Here is a 20719-nt window from a genome sequence, read left to right on the forward strand (position 1 = left end):
TATGAAATAAAGGTTCTACCCATCTGCTCCCCTCACTATGTTATAGGAGTTCCAGAACAAAAGATAGACAATGAAAAAACAATAGAAATAGCTCAGAGCTATTTTATACCCAAAGACATATTCCAGTCTTTAGATTTGCAGGAGTCACCATTATCTCCACTCCACGGAGAGCTAGCTGAAATAAAATAACAGAGACACACTCCTAGACATATTCTGATGAATTTCTGATCTCCAGAAATTGAGAGATATAGAAGAACTGAGAGGTGGTGAAAATACTCCAGCTGCCTAAGATTTCACAACAAACCAAAATGCACCGGTGGACCTGCATTATTTAAAATATAGAGATATTCACCAAATATATTACAGAAACGGAACAGTGGCTGTTTCTGGGGAGTGAATTGGAAAGAAAGAGCTAGAAGAAAACTTTTATGTCACATGTGATTCCCTTCTATACGTTTGCAATTTTTTGTTTGTTTGTTTGTTTGTTTGTTTTTACTATGGGAATATAGTACTTTTACGATGAAATAATTTTCTATTTGTTTTTTAGTTTATTATTATTTTTTTTGAAACAGAGTCCACAGCCTTGACCTCCTGGGCTCAAGTGATCCTCCCTCCCCAGCCTCCTGAGTATCTGGGACTACAGGGATGCACCACCATGCCTGGTTAAATTAAAAAATATGATTTTTATAGAGATAGGATCTTGCTATGTTGCCTAGGCTGCTTTCAAACTCCTGGGCTCAAACAATCTTACTGCCTTGGCATCCCAAAGTATTGGGATCATAGGCATGAGCCACAACACCCGGCCTCTGCATATTTTTAAAATTTTAACATGGCATTGTATTACAAACATTTTTACATAATTAAATTTTCTTCAAACACATTAATTTAATTATTTTACAAAATTGTAATTTATAAATAGTCATATATTATACAATGACTTATATCTTCTGGGATATTTCTTGATTTTTGCTACTATAAATAAATTTATGAGGAAAATCGTCACATATTCAGTTTTCTGAGAATCTCTGATATCCTATGGAATTAATTTTGAGAAGTAAAATTATATTTTAAAGGCTTTGGTGTTTACTACCAGTTGTTCTACCAGGAGATTGTAAGAATTTAAAGCTCAACCAAAGAAAAATAAAATGCCCTATTGCCACACTCACAACAATGAATGCTGGTTGTGAATATGTTTTTAAATGAGTAGCCAATGAATCATAATTATTGAATTCATCCAGTTCTCAAGGTGCAAAACTAGAATGTAATGACCTTCCGTAGGAAACAAATGATATAATACCTACTCCTTGACCAATGATCTACTTGAGGATATGGGTAAAATACTTGGACAGTGTAACAAACTAAGGAAGATTTTCATGAGTGCCAAAAGCAAACAATGCAATTTTTTAATGCCGATGACAAAGACCTTTCTAAGTATGTTATAAAGATCAGAAAGCACAAAAGAAAAGAGTTGACATATTTCAGCTACATCAATTTAAAATAAAACAAAGCAAGCTTCTCACTGAGCTGCGGGGCAGGAGGGGACAATAAAACAACAGAATTCCAACTATATGTGTAATAAATAACAATAAACGACTTCAATGAAGAGGGTTCTAAGGAAGGAGAAGAGAAAGAAGGTAGAAGAGATTCAAGAGGAAGATGGGTAAAGATCATGAACAGACGATTCATGGATGAAGAAATACAAATGGCGAGTACAAGTGCACTTGTTCAATTTCACAGATAATCAAATAGTGCAGTATTATTTTTGTTAGTAAGACAAAATTTAAAACTTTACAAAAACCCAGTGTTTAATGAGTGTGTGCAGAAATGTGTGCTTTCACTTGGGGTGTAAATCATATGAACAGGATGACCTTTCTAGAGGAGAGTTTGATCACATGTATCAATGACTATGTGCATATATCCCTTGACCTTGCTAACCCACCATGAAGATTTCAAACAAGAGATAATCAGACACGCTGGAAAAGATGATTGTACAAGTTATTCATTACAACATTATTCATAAAAATAAAAAGATGCTCTTCCATAGAGTACTTAGTCAAAATGATACGTGTACACTATGAAGTACCTACAGACAATGAAATTCAGCCACAGTTGTCTACCTGGAAAGTGGTCCATTAAATGTTGTGGAAAAGACAAATTACATAAATTCAGAGAAGCACAGTGTAATCCTATTTATGCAATGCGCATGTGTATACGTGCTTAGAGAAATGTTTGGAATAATTTTCATCAAAGGCTAATGATGATTACTTTTGGTTATTTAAATTTTATGAGTGTCACTTTTGCCAAAAACGGTAGTCTTTTAAAAAACCCTCATATTCATTTTTTTATTTTTTTATTTTTCTTGAGATAGAATCTTTCTGTTGCCCAAGCTGGAGTGCAGTGGCGCGATCTTGGCTCACTGCAACCTCCACTTCCCAGGTTCCGGCAATTCTCCTGCCTCCATATCCCAAGTAGCTGGAATTACAGGGGTGCACCACCACACCAGGCTATTTTTTTTTTCTTGTATTTTTAGTAGAGACAGGGTTTCACCAGGTTGACCAGTCTGGTCTTGAACTCCTGACCTCAAGTGTTCTGCCCACCTTGGCCTCCCAAAGTGCTGGGATTACAGGTGTGAGCCACTGCGCCAAGCCAAAAACTCATGTGTGTGTGTGTGTGTGTGTGTATATATATATATATATATAGAGAGAGAGAGAGAGAGAGACAGAGAGAGAGAGAGAGAGACAGAGAGAGAGAGAGAGACAGAGTCTCGCTCTTTTGCCTGGGCTGGAGTGCAGTGGTGCGATCTTGGCTCACTGCAACCTCTGCCTCCCAGGTTCAAGCAATTCTCCTGCCTCAGCCTCCCGAGTAGCTGGGACTAAAGGCGCCACCACCATGCCTGGGTAATTTCTGTATTTTTAGTAGAGATGGGGTTTCACCATGTTGACCAGGCTTGTGTCAAACTCCTTACCTCGTGATCTACCCACCTCAGCCTCCCAAAGTGCTGTGATTACAGGCGTGACTCACCGCACCCGGCCTCATATTTTTGATATTGGTTCAGAGATGAGACAGGTTTCCTGGAGGAACTGGGGCTTGTTTTTGGCCTGGAGAAACGATAAGTTCCTCTCTCTTAGGTTTTATTGATTGAAGCAAACACTGAAGAAAGTGTTGGTCGTAAAATGATATAATCACCACCATCATCACCACTGTGTATTTCGTCCTCCAAATTGAATGTCAGTGTCAAAACAATTGGAAAACCAGGAGTGAAGAAATGGTCACCTACGAGAGAGAGATTAGAGGGAGCCTGTGTGCACTGTGGAGGTCAAGCTGGAAGCAACTAGTGCAGAAGGAGTTTGACTTCTTTCTGACAAGTGTTCGTGGTCTGACTATGAAGGAGAGACAGGTTCTAGGAAGGAGAGTAACAGCCATATCCTCCCAGTTGAAGGAAAACAGGAGCAGAGAGGACAGCCTTAAATAAACAACCTTTGTCTCCCAGATTAGGTAGAAACTAATTTACCTGAGAAACAAATGAGACTGATTAGCAAATAGAGGTTCTGGATCCCTCAGGGGTTCTAGAGTTAGCAGGAGGAGGTTAAGGACCTTCATGGGTTTAATACGGAACTTGCAGAATCCAGAAACAGAGTCGAAACCATACTCCGCACTAAGAATCAGTTCTGGTCCTTCACTTGCAAAACCTGATAATGTTAAATTCTTTAGTATTCATAAATGAAAATCAGAGATGAGTTTAATTACAATATATTATCAATGTAGAACAAGCTTCTATATGGGTATGAGTTCTATTATTTGAGACACTGTGTTGAAAACAATTCCACAATTGCTCTGAATAATAATGCATGAAAAACTAAGCATTTTAAATTTTCAGTATGGTGTCTAAAGAAAAATGTGGCTTAAATCCTTAAACATGCCAATTCACCACATTCAATACATTTACTGTCCGTTTGCTGTTAACCTCCTGTTGAGCGTCTTGAAGTGGAAGACCCCTGAGTCACACTGAGGTTTTAGGATTCAAACATTTGAACGCATTGAAACTATAACATTGATTATGTTCTTTCCCACATCTCTTCATTCGTTCCCTGAATGGGTGCTGGTTACAAAGGTATATTCAGTTTGTAAAATTTTGGCCATTTGTATAATTAGAATATGAAAATTTTTCATATTTATACTTTATTTCCATTTTAAATGGCAATCTGAGTTACTTGGGAACCTAAAAGAGAAATAATATATGATTTTCTGAAATCATAGATATAATCCTCAAATTCCACAAAATGTCAAGTCAATATAAATATCCCCACATTTTCTTTTTTTTTTTTTCTTTCTTTTTTTTTTTATTATTATTCTACTTCTAAGTTCTAGGGTACATGTACCTTAACATGCAGGTTTGTTACATATATATACTTTGTGCCATGTTGCTGTGCACTGCCATCAACTCGTCGGCGCATCAGCTCGTCATTTTTACATCGGGTATAACTCCCAATGCCATCCCTCCCCCTCCTCCCCTTCCATGATAGGCGGTGTGTGATGCTACCTTCCTGGAGTCAAGTGATCTCATTGTTCAGTTCCCACCTATGAGTGAGAACATGCGGTGTTTGGTTTTCTGTTCTTGTGATAGTTTGCTGGAATGATGGTTTCCAGTTGCATCCATGTCCACCACAAGGGACACAGAGCTCATCCTTTTTGGCGGCTGCATAGTATTCCATGGTGTATATGTGACGCATTTTCTTAATCTGATCCTGTCACTTTCCAATTATGGACGTGGGTTGATTCAAGTCTTTGCTATTGTGAATGGTGCCGCGATAGGCATGCGTGTGCGTATTGATATTTTATGTAGCGGCATGGAGTTTATGATCGGCACGGGTATGTCCCAGTAATGGGATAGCTGGGTCGTATGGGTACATCTAGTTCTAGATCAGCCGAGGAATCGCCATGCTGGCTCCATAATGGTTGAACTGGTTTACAATTCCACCAACAATTAACCAAAGTGTTCCTATTTCTCCACATCCTCTCCAGCACCCATATTTGTTTCCTGACTTTTTAATGATGCAGCCATTCTAACTGGTGTGAGATGGTATCTCATTGTAGTTTTGGTTGCATTTCTCTGATGGCCAGAGTAGGTATTGAGCATTTTTTCATGTGTGTGTCTGTTGGCTGTATGGATGGCCTCTTCTTTTGAGAAATGTCATAATTCATATCCTTTTGCCCACTTTTGATGGGGCTGTTTATTTTTCTTGTAAGAGAATTTGTTTAGGTTCTTTGTAGGTTCTGGATATTAGCCCTTTGTCAGCAGATGGGTAGATTGCAAAATTTTCTCCCACATTCTGTAGGTTATCCTGTTCACTCTGATGGTAGTTTTCTTTTTGCTGTGCAAGAGCTCTTTAGTTTAATGAGAGATCTAACAATATTAACCTTAAATGTAAGAGAAATGGGACTAAATGCTCCAATTAAAAGACACAGATTGGCAAACTGGATAAAGTCAAGACCCATCAGTCTCTGCTGTATTCAGGAGACCATCTCACTACCTTAGAGACATACATGATGCAAAGGAAATAAAGGGATGGAGGAAGGTTGCAAGCAAATGGAGAACAAAAAGCAGGGGAGTTGCAATACTAGTTTCTGATAAAACAGACTTTAAACCATCAAAGATCAAAGAAAGACAAGAAGGCCATTGCATAATAGTAAGAGATCAATTCAACAGGAAGAGCTAACTATCCTAAATATATATTCACGCCCAATACAGGGCACCCAGATTCATAAAGCAGAAGTCGCCGAGACTTTACAAAGAGACTTAGACTCCCATACAGTAATATTAGGAGACTTCAACCCTCCACTGTCAACATTAGACAGATCAACGAGACAGAAAGTTAACAAGGATATCCAGGAATTGAACTCATCTCTGCAGCAAGCAGACCTAATAGACATCTATAGAACTCTCCACCCCAAATCCCCACATTTTCAAAACCAGAAAATGCTCAAAACATGGATTGTTCTAAACCTCTAAAAAAGGTTTACAAAAGCTCCTGTGCTTTCCAACAAGTCAATAGCCTTCTTTATACACCTTGGAGATCCTAGATCACATCTTAGATAATATAACAAAAAATTAACAATAAAAAATGTTGTCAAAGTATGTTCATATTTCAGGGAAAAGTTGTTTGTTATTTTTTGCTGTTTTTATCACAAGAAAAAATGGTTATTTTACTTATCTAATGTGTTTCTTTTCTTTCTTAAAATAATTGTGTTAGATCAAACATATAAAAAAATAAGGTTTTTCAATATTGCATAATCCCTAAGTATCTTATTAATTATATTTCTACTTCTTAAAGTTATTAGTTCACAGATATGAGGACAGGGAAAAGCAAACATTTTTCAAACCATTAAGACATTTCCATTGAAAATCAGGTGTGTATTTACTTTTGTTTGGTGATTATCCTCTGAGCTTCTCAAATTTGTTACTTTTTCATTTTTCAATCTGTCATATTGATTTTTCTCTTCATCCACGTCTGTGCAGTTTGGAAATCATACCTCTTTATGAAGATCTGTGAAATCTTTTATGGGAAAAAGTAATCGAGTTCTGTCAACTGAATCACTCCTGTCAGTTCCTAAAAGACACACAGAATAAATTATGGCTGGCCAAATGTGACCTTTTAAAAACCACAGTGGCTCTTTAAGGTATAAGCTTTATCCCACCTCCAGCCAAAAGGAATGATTATGAGAAAAGCTCAGACTCTATTGTCAGTGTTGTATGTAATATTTATGCAGGGTAATCCCCTTGGCATGTAAATAATTCAGAATTTAAAAGTACTAAATGAACAAACAAATACTAAAAATTCAAAATGTTGCCACACTCCCTAAGTGGTGAATTATCCAATCTTGGTTGTATTCCATGACTGAGGGAAAGCAAATCAATCAAAAATGAAAAATAACCTGTGTGTAGTAATATGCATTCTGGGTAGAACTGGCTGTGTGCAAACGAAGTATTATCTGACACAGTGCAATATGTTTCTAAAAGTGGATTGGAAATACTATATTTGTTTAACTAGTGTAATAAACACACACACACACACACACACACACACGGGACTTGAGTAGGGTCCGAGCGAGGTTTCAGAAGAAAAGGAAAGGGAAATTCATCTGGATTGGGAAGATTGGTGTGAAGGCAGAGACAGAAAAGGGAAGGTAAATGTGAAATTAGCTGGATTGGAGCAAAGTCTTGGGAACTGAATGGGGTTGCAACTAGACTTAAAGAGGCTCTCAATCATATGTAAAGCAGAGGCATATTTTTATGTGTTCCAGAGGCAACAGAGATACATCAAAGAAGACAGAAAGAAAATTGGTAAAAGTTGTTTTATGAAAATATTGTCAGAGCATGAGCTTTTCTAAATCTCCATGAATTTCCATGCTGTCTCTTAGTTTGGGAACATATAATTGATAAGAATCTCAGGAGGCCGCCTAGTCTCTCCTCTCCAAGTAAGACCAAGCAATTCCTGACAGACATTCATTGTATTTTTAAATGATTAGTGGAGATGGCGCCATGACCTTGAAAGGTGATCAGCTGCATTTTACATAGCACCTGCACAGTTATGGAAATCAACTCGGGTTTAGTTCAAGTCCATTCTTCAGTTGATGCTATATCTTTTTGTTGAAATTGAGATGAATGATGGGAAGAGCCTTTGCCATAACATTGGACTCCGACAATTCCAGCTCCCTAAAAATAGGTCAGTGTTGTACATCAAGGCATTTCTTCATAATGAAGAAATATTCTAACATAATGAAGAATACTTTAATTTTCTATGTGATTTTAGAGCACATGAGACCCTATAATATTTTTGCGTATCCAGGTTTCTATTTGCTTTTTCATCTTCCTGGAAACACTTCCCTTCTTATTTTTCTGACAAAATCCAACTCAACCTTCAAGAGGCAATTTGGATGTTAACTATATTTTAATAAAGCCTTTTGTTACCTCCTGCAATCTCTTAAACCAACTTCTGTCATAACAGTTATTACATTGCTGTAATAGTCTTCTTGCCCATCTGACTTTCTGCCTGGTCTTTGAGCCCCTATGACTTCAATGACTGATATGCAGTAGACTTTAACAGAAGATCACTGTGGTGGTTAATACTGAGTGTCAACCTGATTGGATTGAGGGATACAAAGTATTAATACCGGGTGTGTCTGTGTGGGTGTTGCCAAAAGAGATTAACATTTGAGTCAGTGGGCTGGGGAAGGCAGATCCACCCTTAATCTGGTGGGCACAATCTAATCAGCTTCCACTGAATATAAAGCAGGCAGAAAAACATGAAAGAGAGAGATGGGCCAAGCCTCCAAGCCTCCAAGCCTCCAAGCCTCCAAGCCTCCAAGACTCCAAGCCTCCAAGCCTCCAAGCCTCCATCTTTCTCCTGTGATGGATGCTTCCTGCCCTTAAACATCAAACTCTAAGTTCTTCAGTTTTGGGACTCGGACTGGTCCTCCTTGCTTCTCAGCTTGCACACAGACTATCATGGGACTTCGTGATCATGTAAGTTAATACTTAATAAACTCTCCTTTACATAGATATAAATAGACAGATAGATAGATAGATAGATAGATAGATAGATAGATAGATAGATAGATAGATACATTGTATTTTTAAATGATTAACACAGGTGGCACCGTGACCTTGAAAGGTGATCAGTTGCATTTTATATAGCACCTGCACAGTTATGGAATTCAACCCAGGTTTAGCTCAAGATTATTTTTCAATCGATGCCTTATCTTTTCATTGAAATCAGGATAAGTGATGGGAAGAGTCTTTGCCATAACATCGGACTCCTATAATTCCAACTCCCTAAAAATAGGTCGATGTTGTACATCAAGGCACTTCTTCATCTAAATGACTAACATAATGAAGAATACTTTAATTTTCTATGTGATTTTACAGCACACGATTCCCTATAATATTTTTGCATATGCAGGCTTCTACTTGCTGTTTCATCTTCCTGGAAACACTTCCTTTCTTTTTTTTCTGACAAAATCCATCTCAACATTCAAGAGGCAATTCAGATGTTAACTATATTTTAATAAAGCCTTTTGTAAAGGCTTTATTGTATATGTTTATATATGTATACACACACATATATATACACACACATACAATCACTATGTGGATGAGTGAGTTTAATTAATTCTCATTTTACAAATGAGAAAACTGAGACTTTGTTAAAGATTACAAAAGTTTTTTGAGTTCTTGGTCCTTTCAACTGGTTCACACCCCGTCTCTAAATAGGGTTTGCCAAAACAAATGAACAAACAAAAACTTAAATATAAAGAAAAAACTATAATCTGCAAATATAGTTTATGCATGAAACTAGTTAATTTGCATTAAGGTAGATAGTACAGAGTAGCACATCTATGTCTCAGTGAATCAGAGTGCCTTAATTTGTCATGAAAGAAACTAGTGTAAGTGGGGTTTTTTTGCTGTAGATTATTACAGAGTCCACTTTATTCTTTTATGATACAGAATAGGGATGTATCCAATTGAATATAAGAATTATAATAAAAATTCTTTTCCAAAATCATAATATTCCAATGTACAGTTATGGAATTTCAAAATTAAATTATGTATACTATTTTAGCTCTCACCATTTATTTGACTTTTTAGAATAAAGGTCAATGTTTTTCTGCTCACTAACTTTGTTACTAATAAAGCTTTTGGTGGTGTATTTGTTGAGTATTTTGATTAGCATTTTTCAACTGATTGGAACAAAATATGACCAAAGCTTCTCTGAAAATGTGACTATCTTTGTCAGTCACTTGTGGTTATTCATAAATACATTTCTCTAAATTTCAAACATTTTAAAATTCAAATGAGGGGGCAGAAGAGAAAACACAAATTGCTACCTCAAATTTTTACAAATTATTTTTACTTCCACATCAGCTTTGTCACACACAGACAAATTGTTGTTAAGTTACTTTGGTTACATATGTGTCTGTATATATAAATTTCATCAATTCTAACAATAACTAATTCTATTTTTTGATACATTACAGTAGTGTGTGGGAATGACTTAGGAACTATGTGTGCACACAACCAATTTGACAAGAATATTTCTATACCATTGATTTATTAAATTAATAAAACATTATTTGTAGCACAATATAGTATTGCCCAAAATTCATGTTGGATTAGCCCAAAAGCAAACAAATGAAGTTTATGTTGAAACTCTTGACTGAATTGACTATAGCAGGGGTCCCCAATCCCCAGTACTGGTCCCTGGTCTGTTAGGAACAGTGGTGCGTAGCAAAAAGTGAGCAAGTCAAGTTTCATCTGTATTTATGGCCGCTCCCCACGACTTGCATTACTGCCTGAGCTCCGCCTCCTGTCAGATCCGTGGCAGCATTAGATTCTCATAGGAGTGTGAACCGTACTGTGAACTGCACATGTGAGGGATCCAGGTTGCACACTTCTTATGAGAATCTAAAGCGTGATGATCTGTCAGTATCTCCCATCATCCCCAGATGGAACTGCCTAGCTCAGTACTCTCACTGATTCCACATTATGGTGAGTTGTACAATTATTTAATTATATGCTACAACATAATAATAATAGAAATAAAGTGCACAATAAATGTAATGAGCTTGAATCATTCCAAACCCATCACCCCCACCCCAGTCCATAGAAAAGTTGTCTTCCATAAAACAGGTCCCTTGTGCCAAAAAGGCGGGGGACCACTAGACTATAGCATTTATAATAATATCAGATACAGTAATGTCAGATGTTTCATCTTTGACAGAATATACCTCAAGAGGTTTATTTTGACTCTATAAATTGGATGAAAAATTAAGTCACTATTGGTATTAAGTGATTTTCTACCAATACATTTGATGACACTGACATAAAACTGGTGTCTTTTCACCATTTGCAGCATCCTTCTTTTGCTAATGAATCCAATATATTAACAGCTCTCTCTTCAGTTTTTGTATGTGCATGAGAATTTTGGTAACACTACTTGGAGCAAAAAATGAGCAAATTCAATTGAGAGCAGTTATTTGATTCAAATAAATGTCATGCGCCACAGAACTATCTACAATAAACCTATGTTTTATAGCTACATGTATTAAATTGTTATCTTTAGGCACAGTCTTTTAACATAACTATGAACCGTTGAGGTTAGATGTTGATGTTTCATTGGCAGATTTTTATCTTCTGGTTTACATGTGGTCAGTAATATCCTCATGGTCCCCGTGGTGAGTGACATATATTGACATTTTGTCAAATTAATCATTTCTCAATTTGTCATCAAGTTTCCAACAGAAATTCACAACTTGAACCCGATTTCTTTTACCCAAATGAACTTTCTGCTTTTTATGTCATTGGTGCTGAAAGGTATATTGCCTAAAATGGGGGTAATATCAATAACATATAATAAATGTATAGTAGTAAATCTACATAAGGTAATAAATAATGAAACCGCAGTTGCGAGAGTATTCAAACTACTCTCTGTGTACTCTTCACTGCAGGATTGCTTAGCCTCTCCTTCTCACACATATTTCATATGTAATTGACCTGTAATTTCCCAAATTTCCTGTAGAGCCCATCAGCTAGTAGTCTTGAGGCTTTTTACATTGGCAAGGACCAGCAGTGCCAGTGGGACCAGCGATGTCAGATGCTTCTCCTTCCATAGCCCCGTATTTCAAGGCTTACTCAGCTGCTCGCATCCTGTGTACTTCCTTTTATTAGGGAGTTTCCTGCATGCTGTCCCTGAAATGGATGTCTTAGTTATGTTGTGTCAGGAGAGGGTTATCACTGGTTGCTAAAAGCCAGATTTGACCAAGCTTTAGAGCAAGAACTTCCTTCGCTGCACATGCATCTCACATAGCCCTGGACACAATAGTAGAAATGGTGGGTCTTACCAATCCATCTTACCTTCTTTCACACACAACTAATAATAATACTAAGAAAATGAAAAGTTTGATAGGAGACTTCCAGTTTCTGGATATGCATTTAGAGAGTTGAGAAATTGCCACTTCATCCTAATAACAAGTGAAATGCTTAAAAGACTAAAAAATCAGTAATCCAATCTTCTTGGATCTAATAGAGAGGAAAAGACACAGGGTAAACTGCTGCTCTTAAGATGATGGAGACAGGTAGGCAAATACAGAGAGTCACAGCTTTCCAGAGTAAAGAGTGGAGACCCAAGAGTAGAACCCACCAAGGGAATCAGTGCTGGGGTGGGAAAAAGTGAGTTCTAATTAATACATTGCTAAAGGCTCAGTGTGGACAACTGTGAGAGTTAGAGATTCCGGGGGGAGTCAGTCACAGGGTACTCCACCTGCTTTTGTAAGTTTTAGTTCAGGGACCTTGATGAGTTTCTTATAGTAAATATCTGAGAAAAACTATCTTGTGCTTTCAGTAAGGGGAGGGAAAGAGGAACAATTTTGAAAAACACCAGAGCACTCTGTTCTTTTTAACAAGGCCTGCCTTCAGGGGAAACTAATTAAATAGCACCTAACCTGCTGGGATATTATCAGAAATTGACTTGGGGGAAGAAATATACCCAATTCTAGCTCAGTATAATCATCCTATTCCACCTAATAGGGGAGGGAAAAAAAACTCTGAGAAACACTTATGAACCCACAGGTCAGAAGGATAGGCTTGCTGAAAGACTGAGCCTTAATCATAAAACCATGGAACACTCCCTGTCCCACCACACCTTAACACTAGATTATTAAATGCCTATTTACAGCAGTTCATTTTATCCAGCATATCATGTCCAGCTATCAAGAAAAAACTACAAGGCATACCAGAAGGCCCACCCTCCAAACAAAGACCCACAATTTGAATAGATAGAGCAAGCATCAGAACCATACAGGGCAGGGATGTTGGGATTATCAGGCCAAGAATTCAGAACCACTATGATTAATATGCTAAGGATTTTTATGGATAAAGTGAATAACATGCAGGAATAGGAGGTCAATGAATGTAAGCAAAGAGATGGACATCCTGAGGAAGACCAAAACAAATGCTGGAGGTAAAAAACACTGTAATAAAAAATGAAGAATGCCTTTGATGGGAGTATTAGTTAACTGGACACAGATGAGGAAATAATCTCTGAACTTAAGGATATATCAAAAGACCCTCTAAAACTGGAAATCAAAGAGAACAAAGTGCCCCACCCCCAAAATTAAGAATATTCAAGGACTGTGGGACTACTACAAAGGAGTAGCATGTGCATAATAAAATACCTGGTGGAGAAGAAAGAAACAGAAGAAATAGTTGAAACAATAACAACTGAAGATTACCTACAAAAAAAATGTCAGACACCAAACCACAGATTCAGAAGTTCAGAGAACACTAAGCAGGATTAATGCAAAAACCCCCAATATCTAGGCATATTGTTTCAAACTGCAAAAATAAAAAATAAGGAAAAGAATTAACAATGAAAGAAGCAAGAAGAAAAGAAAAAACACCTTTTATATAGAGGAGTAAAGGTAGGTCTTACATCCAACTTCTCATAAGTCATGGAAGCAAGAAGAAAGTGAAGTGAAATACTTGAAGTATTGAGAGGAAAAAACTGTCAGCCTAGAATTCTGTATCCAGTGAAATTATCTTTAAAAGTAAAGAAGAAATATTTTCTCAAACAAAAAATATTACGGTATTTTTTGTCAGTATATTGCCTTGCTATAGATATTACAAAGATGTTCTTCAGAAAGAAGAAATATAATGTAGGTCAGAAACTCAGATCTCCATAAAAAGAGCACTGAAAAATAAGTATTGAAGTTAAACAGAAACATTTATTTTTCTTATTTCTAAGTGACTTGATAGGTAACAGTTTGTCCAATATAATAATAGCAAAAATATATTTTATTATATATGTTTGTGTGTGTGTGTGTATACTTAAGTATGCTTATATGTAATTGAAATGAACTACAACAATGATACAAGGGACAGGAGGGAGAAATTAGAATTATTTTATTATAAAGTGCTCACTATGCAAGAGTGGTACAGTGTTATTTGAATGGTGACCTGGATTCCTTATAAATGCATATTGCAAACTCTAGGGCAACCACTAAAATAAAGTTGTAAAAAAGAATAACTGATATGTTAACAAAAGAATCATAGAAAATGTTCAATTAAAACCACAAAAGGAAGAAAAAGAGAAGACAAAAATAGAATAAAAGAACAAAGGTAAGAAATAGAAAACAGTAACTAATATAGTAGACGTTGATCCAACTATATCAATAATCACTGTGAAAATAAATGTCCTGAATGCATCAATTAAAAGTCAAAGGTTGTCAGAGTGGGAAAAAAAAAAAAAAAAAAAAAAAAAAAAACAAGATTCAACTATATGTTGTTTAAAAAACCCACTTTACATGTAAAGACACCTATAGATTAAAAGTAAATAAAGAAAGAAAATGTATCATGCTAACAGTAACCAAAAGACAACATGGTAACTATATTAATTTCTGATGGAACAGACTTTAAAGCAAGAAAAGTTTTTAGTGCTAAAGAAGGGCATTACATAATGATTTAGGGTTCTATTCTCCAAGAAGACATAATAGTCTTTAACATGTGCACACCTAACAACAACAGAACACCAAACTACATTGGGCATAATTTGATAGAACTGCAAAGAGAAATAGATGAATTCACTATTATCATTGCAGACTTTAACATCTCTCTATCAGAAATGGACAGATCCAGCAGGCAGAAAATCAGTAAGGACATAGTTGAACTCAACAGCAACATCAATCAACTGGATATAATTGACATCTATAGATTACTTCATTCAACCACAGCAGAATACACATTCTTCTCAAGCTCACATGAAACATTCACCAAGATGGGCCATATTCTGAGACATTACAACAGTTTAACAAGTTTTTAGAAAATATAAATCGTTCAATGCCTATTATCGAACCATATTGTAAATAAACTAGAAATCGATAACAGAAAGATTACTGGAAAATTCTAAAGTACATGGAGGTTAAATGATTCTCTCTAAATAACACATAAGTCAAAGAAAAAAATCTTAATAAACACTTAAAAATGTTTTGAACTAAATAAAAATGAAAATATAACTTATCAAAATTTGTTGGATGCAGTGAAAACAGTGCTTAAAGGGAAATTCATAGCATTGAATGCATATATTAGAAAAAAGAAAAATCTAAAATCTGTAATCAAAGTTTCCACTTTGGGAAACTACAAAAAGAAGAGATAAAAAGAATTAGAGTAGAAATCATTGAAACTGAAAATAGGAAATCAATAGAGAAAATCAACAGTACTAAAAACAGGTTTTTGAAGAGTAATAAAATTGATAAGCCTTTAGCCAGGATATCTAAAACAATATAAAGGATGCACATTCTTTTTTTTTATTTTATTTTTATTTTTTTATTATTATACTTTAAGTTCTAGGGTACATGTGCATAACGTGCAGATTCTAATATCAGAAATGAAATAGAGGATATCATTATCGATCCTACAGACATTAAAAGGATAATGAAAGAATACTATGAACAACTCTGTGTCCACAAATTTGATAACCTAGATATAACGGACCAATTCTTTGAAAAACAAAATCTTCCGAGACACATACAAGAAGAAACAGACAACCTGAATTGGTCTATATCTGTTAAAGAAATTGAATAAAAAATTAGTTACCTTTCAGAACAGAGAGCATAATGTCCAAATGAGTGTACTGGTGAATTCTAGCTACCATTTGAAAAAGAATTTTTATCAATAGTCCAATTATACAAAGAAATTGTACAATGTCTTTCAAAGACAGAAGCAGAGGGAATACTTCTTAAGTTATTCTATGAGCCCACCATTACTCTAATACTCAAACTAAAGACATTATAATGAAAAAAAATGTACAGTCCAATATCTCTAATGAACATAGATGCAGAAATCCTCAACAAATATTATCAAATTGGATTCAACAATGTATAAAATTAATTATACAACACGACCAAGTGGGATTTTTCCCCGGTATGTGAGGCTGGTTCAACATTCAAAAATTAATTAATGTAGATCACTTCTTCAAGAGGTTATAAAAGAAAAATCACAAAATCATATAATTAGATGCCAAAAAAACATTTGACAAAATCCAACACTTATTAGTTACAAAAACATTCAGTAAACTAATAGAAACTTTCTCAACTTGACAAAGAATATATACAAAAACCCCACAGCAAACATCTTACTTAGTAGTAAAAAACTTCAAGTTTTCCCAGTAATATCACGAACAAGGCAAAGATATTTCCTCTTACCACTGCTTTTCAACATCCTAGTGGAAGTGATAGCTAATGCAATAAGGCAAGAAAAGAAAACTAAATGCTATGAAGATTGGAAATAAATAAATAAAATTATCTTTGTTCTCAGAAGACATGATCTTCCATGTAGAAAATTTGAAAGAATTAAATATAAAAACACCCAGAATCACTTATTAAAGCAATTATGATGAGGTTGCAGGATACAAGTATTCAAAAGTCAATTGCTTTCTATATACCCAGCAATGTACAAGAATAATTTGAAATTAAAATCATAATACCATTTACATTGGCATTTCCACTAAAACTCAAATACTTAGTTATAAATCTCACATAATATGCACAACAGCTGCATGAGAAGAACTACAGAACTCTAATGAAAGAAATCAAACACTAAATGAATAGTGACATATTCCAAGTTCATTGATAGGAAGACTCAAACTGAGAAGATGCCACTTCTCAACTTGATCTATTGATTCAGTGTAGTACCAACCAAAATCACAGCAAGTTTGTGGATATCAACAAACCGATTCCAGTCAGGTGCAATAACTTGGGCTTGAAATTCCAGATATTCAGGAGGCTGAGGAAGAAGGATGGCTTTTAGCCCAGGAATTCAAGACCAGCCTGAGTAATACAGTGTGATCTTGTCTCTACAAAAATTTTTTTAATTAACCAGGTGTGGTGGTACACTCCTGTAACCCCAGACACTCAAAACGCTGAGGTGGCAAGATCACTTGAGCCCGGAGATTTCAGGTTGCAATGAACTATGATTGTGCCACTGCACTATAGCTGGGCAACAGAGTGAGACCCCATCTCTTACAACAAACAAACAACAACAAAAAAAGCCTGAATTTAACGTTTTTATAGAGAGACAAAAGTCTCAGAATAGCCAGCACTTTATGGAAGGACAAGGACAAGAACAAAGTTGGATGACCAACACTGCTCAACTTCAAGACCTATTAGAATACTGTAGTAATCAAGACAGTGTGGTATTGGTGAAAGAGTAGATCAATGCATCCATGAAACAGAATGCAGAGCTTAGAAACAGACCCACATAAATGTAGTCAACTATCTTTGGCAAAGGAGCAAAGGAAATGCAATGGAGTAAAGACAGTCTTTTCAGAAAATGGCACTGAAAAAACTGAACATCTAAATGCAAAAAAAAAAAAGTCTAGACACAAAACTGATGTTTTTCACAAAAACTAACTTAAAAGGAATCATAGACCAAAATGTGAGATGCAAAAGTATAAAACTAGAAGACAACATAGGAGGACAAATAGGTGATATTGGATATGGCAATGACTTTTTAGACACAACATGAAAAGCACAGTTCACCAAAAATATTGACATGCTGGAATTTATCAAATGAAAAATTTCTGTTTTGTGAAAGAGAATGTAAAGAGAATTAGAAGACAAGCAGTAACCTGGGAGAAAATATTTGCAAAGACACATCTGATAAAGGGCTATTACCCAAAATATACAAAGAACTTTTAACCCAACAATAAGAAAACAAACAACCTATTTAAAAAATGATCCAAAGACTCTGGCAGACTCCTTATCAAATAAGATATGTAGATGGCATATAAACATATTAAAAGATCCTCCATATCATATGTCATCAGGGAAATGCAAATGAAAACAATGAGGTATCACTTACACACCTATCAGAATGGTCCAGATCTAGAACACTGACAACAGCAAATGCTGACAAGGATGTGGAGCAACAGGAACTCTCATTTATTATTGGTGAAAATGCAAAATGGCAACCTCTTTGGAAGGCACTTTGGCAGTTTCTTAGAGAAGTAAACCCATTCTTGCCATATGATCTAGCAATTATGCTCTTTGGTATTTACCCAAAGGAGATGAAAACTAATGTCCACAAAAAAACTTGCATAAGGATTTTTATAGCAGCTTTCTGAAGAATAAATTTTTCATATATATTTAAGGTAAGCAACATGATGTTTTGGGATACATATACATAGTAAATTGTTACTAGAGTAAGGCAATATAACGTATCTATCATCTTACATAGTTACCCTTTATTGTGTGTGGCCAAAGCAGGTAAAATCTGCTTCAAGACCTATTAGAAAGCCACAGTAATCAAGAAAGTGACCGTAATCACTGTCATGATTACTGTAGTGTTATAATAGGTCTGGAATTGACAAAGTCAAATATGCAGAGTTAAAGAATAAAACACTGGTTACCAGGAAGAAAGATAAAAGAAATGGAGAGATGTAGTTGAAAGGATACGAAATAGTAGATATGGAGGATGAACAAGTCTAGAGATCTAACGTAGAACATGAGAATTATAGTTAATATTTTATAACAACTTTACTAATAATTAGTAAAAACATGGAATCAATAAGTCCTTTAGTGGGTGAACAGGTAAGTTAACTGAAGTGCATTCAGACAATGGAATATTATTCAGTGCTAAAAAGAAATGAGCCATCAAGCCACCAAAAGACATGGGGAAAACTTAAATGCATATTAGCCAATCAAAGAAGCCAGTCTGAAAAAACTACATGCTACATGTATGACTACATGTATGATTCCAACAATATGACATTCTGAAAAAGGGAAAACTATGGAGACATTAAAAAGGTTAGAGGGATCGTGCTCACCTGTTATCCCTGCACTTCAGGAGGCCGAGGTGGGCAAATCACGAGGTCAAGAGAACAAGACCATCTTGGCCAACATGGTGAAACCCCGTCTCTTCTAAAAAATACAAAAATTAACCAGGCATAGTGGCGCACGCCTGTAGTCCCAGCTACTCAAGAAGCTGAAGCAGGAGAATCGCTTGAATCCGGGAGGCGGAGGTTGCAGTGAGCCAAGCCAAGATTGCACCACTGCACTCCAGCCTGGTGACAAAGCAAGACTCTTATCTCTAAATAAATAAATAAATAAATAAATAAATAAATAAATAAAGGACTGAGTGTGGTGTCTCACACCTGTAATCCCAACACTTTGGAAGGCTAAGGCAGGTGGATTGCTTGAGCCCAGGAGTTCAAGACCAGCCTGAGCAACATAGCAAAACGCCATCTCTACCAAAAAATTTAAAAAAATAGCAGGGCATGGTGGTGCGTGCCTGTAGTCCCAGCTTCTAGGGAGGCTGAGGTAAGAGAATTGCTTGAGCCTGGGAGGCAGAGGTTGCAGGGAGCTGAGATCGTGCCATTGCATTTGAGATCCTGGGCAACAAAGGGTGACTCTGTCTCAAAAAATAAGTAAATAAATAAGATTAGGGGTTGCCATGTTTGGGTGGAAAGAATAGGGAAAACACTGCACAGAAAAACAAATGCAGCTTTTCACCAAAGACAAAATGACTAAAACATATATTTTTTTTTTCTGGAAGTTTTTTGAAATGTAATTTCTATCTTTGCAACTGCAGGCGGATGAGTTATGAGTTTTACTCCTCTGCTTTTTTATGACCTTCCACAACACACGAAGTATCAGTTGCTGGGGCCCATCTACGGAAGGTATTTCTGTTTCCCTGGCAGGATGAGTCCATCCACATCCTATCTGAGCTCAGAGAAGTGGATGGGGGAGATTAAGGACATATTAGGGTCATACATGACCTGCTTTTATCTTAAACTGTGTCTGATCAAATGGGACACAGTACGCTTGAGAGGATAATTAACTCTATTTTTGTTCGTTTGTTTGTTTGTTTTTATTCAGGAGATGGGAAATGGGTAGAGAATGAAAGGAAAAAAACTTTCTGGGAAAATATCTAACCTGCTTCTGGAGTCAGACAGCACTGAGCTTAAATCCCAGCTCTGCCTCTAAGTAAATTAGAGTCCTAGGAAAATTTAGTGAACCTCTTTATACCTCAATTTCTATGTTTAAAACTGGTGAGAAAAACACCTTCTTTATAGAATTGAAATGAGGATTAAATAGTCATCTATTTTAAAGCTCTTACTACTGGACCTAGCACAAGCAGCTAGCCATTACAAGGCATCTATCAATTTTATTTTTTCATTTAATTCATACAAACGACATAAAGGATGTAACTATATTTCTGCTCTAAATATGGAGGCTCAGAAAAGTAAAATAACTCTGTATACAGGACAGAGCTAGTATCCAGACTTGGGTTTTCCTGATATAAAAGCCTGTGATGAATGAAGTGGTGCATGAAGATAGCATACTTGAGGATATAATTCCAGGGACAATGAACTAAGGCCAGGGAGTGCAACAGAAAGAAGAAAAGCCAAAACAAGGATGCACCATCCAAATGGCAACTGCAGAGGGCTTATAGGACCTTCTGGGGAGCTTTAAGAAAGGTCCCAAACTACCAGTGTGGGCAGGTGAAGTCACGTCTCCACGTTTCTCATTCCCCAGTGGTCAGCACTGACTATGTCGCAGGAGACATGTACGGCCCAGTCGAAGGCAGACCAGTTGGAGGCAGGAGAGATGTACCGCCCACTCTGAAGTTGCAGGTCCTGAAGGTTTTCCAGGCCTGTGAGGATCTGAC

The sequence above is a fragment of the Papio anubis genome, chromosome 7 (assembly GCF_008728515.1).
Source record: "Papio anubis isolate 15944 chromosome 7, Panubis1.0, whole genome shotgun sequence".
In the NCBI taxonomy this organism is placed as follows: domain Eukaryota; kingdom Metazoa; phylum Chordata; class Mammalia; order Primates; family Cercopithecidae; genus Papio; species Papio anubis.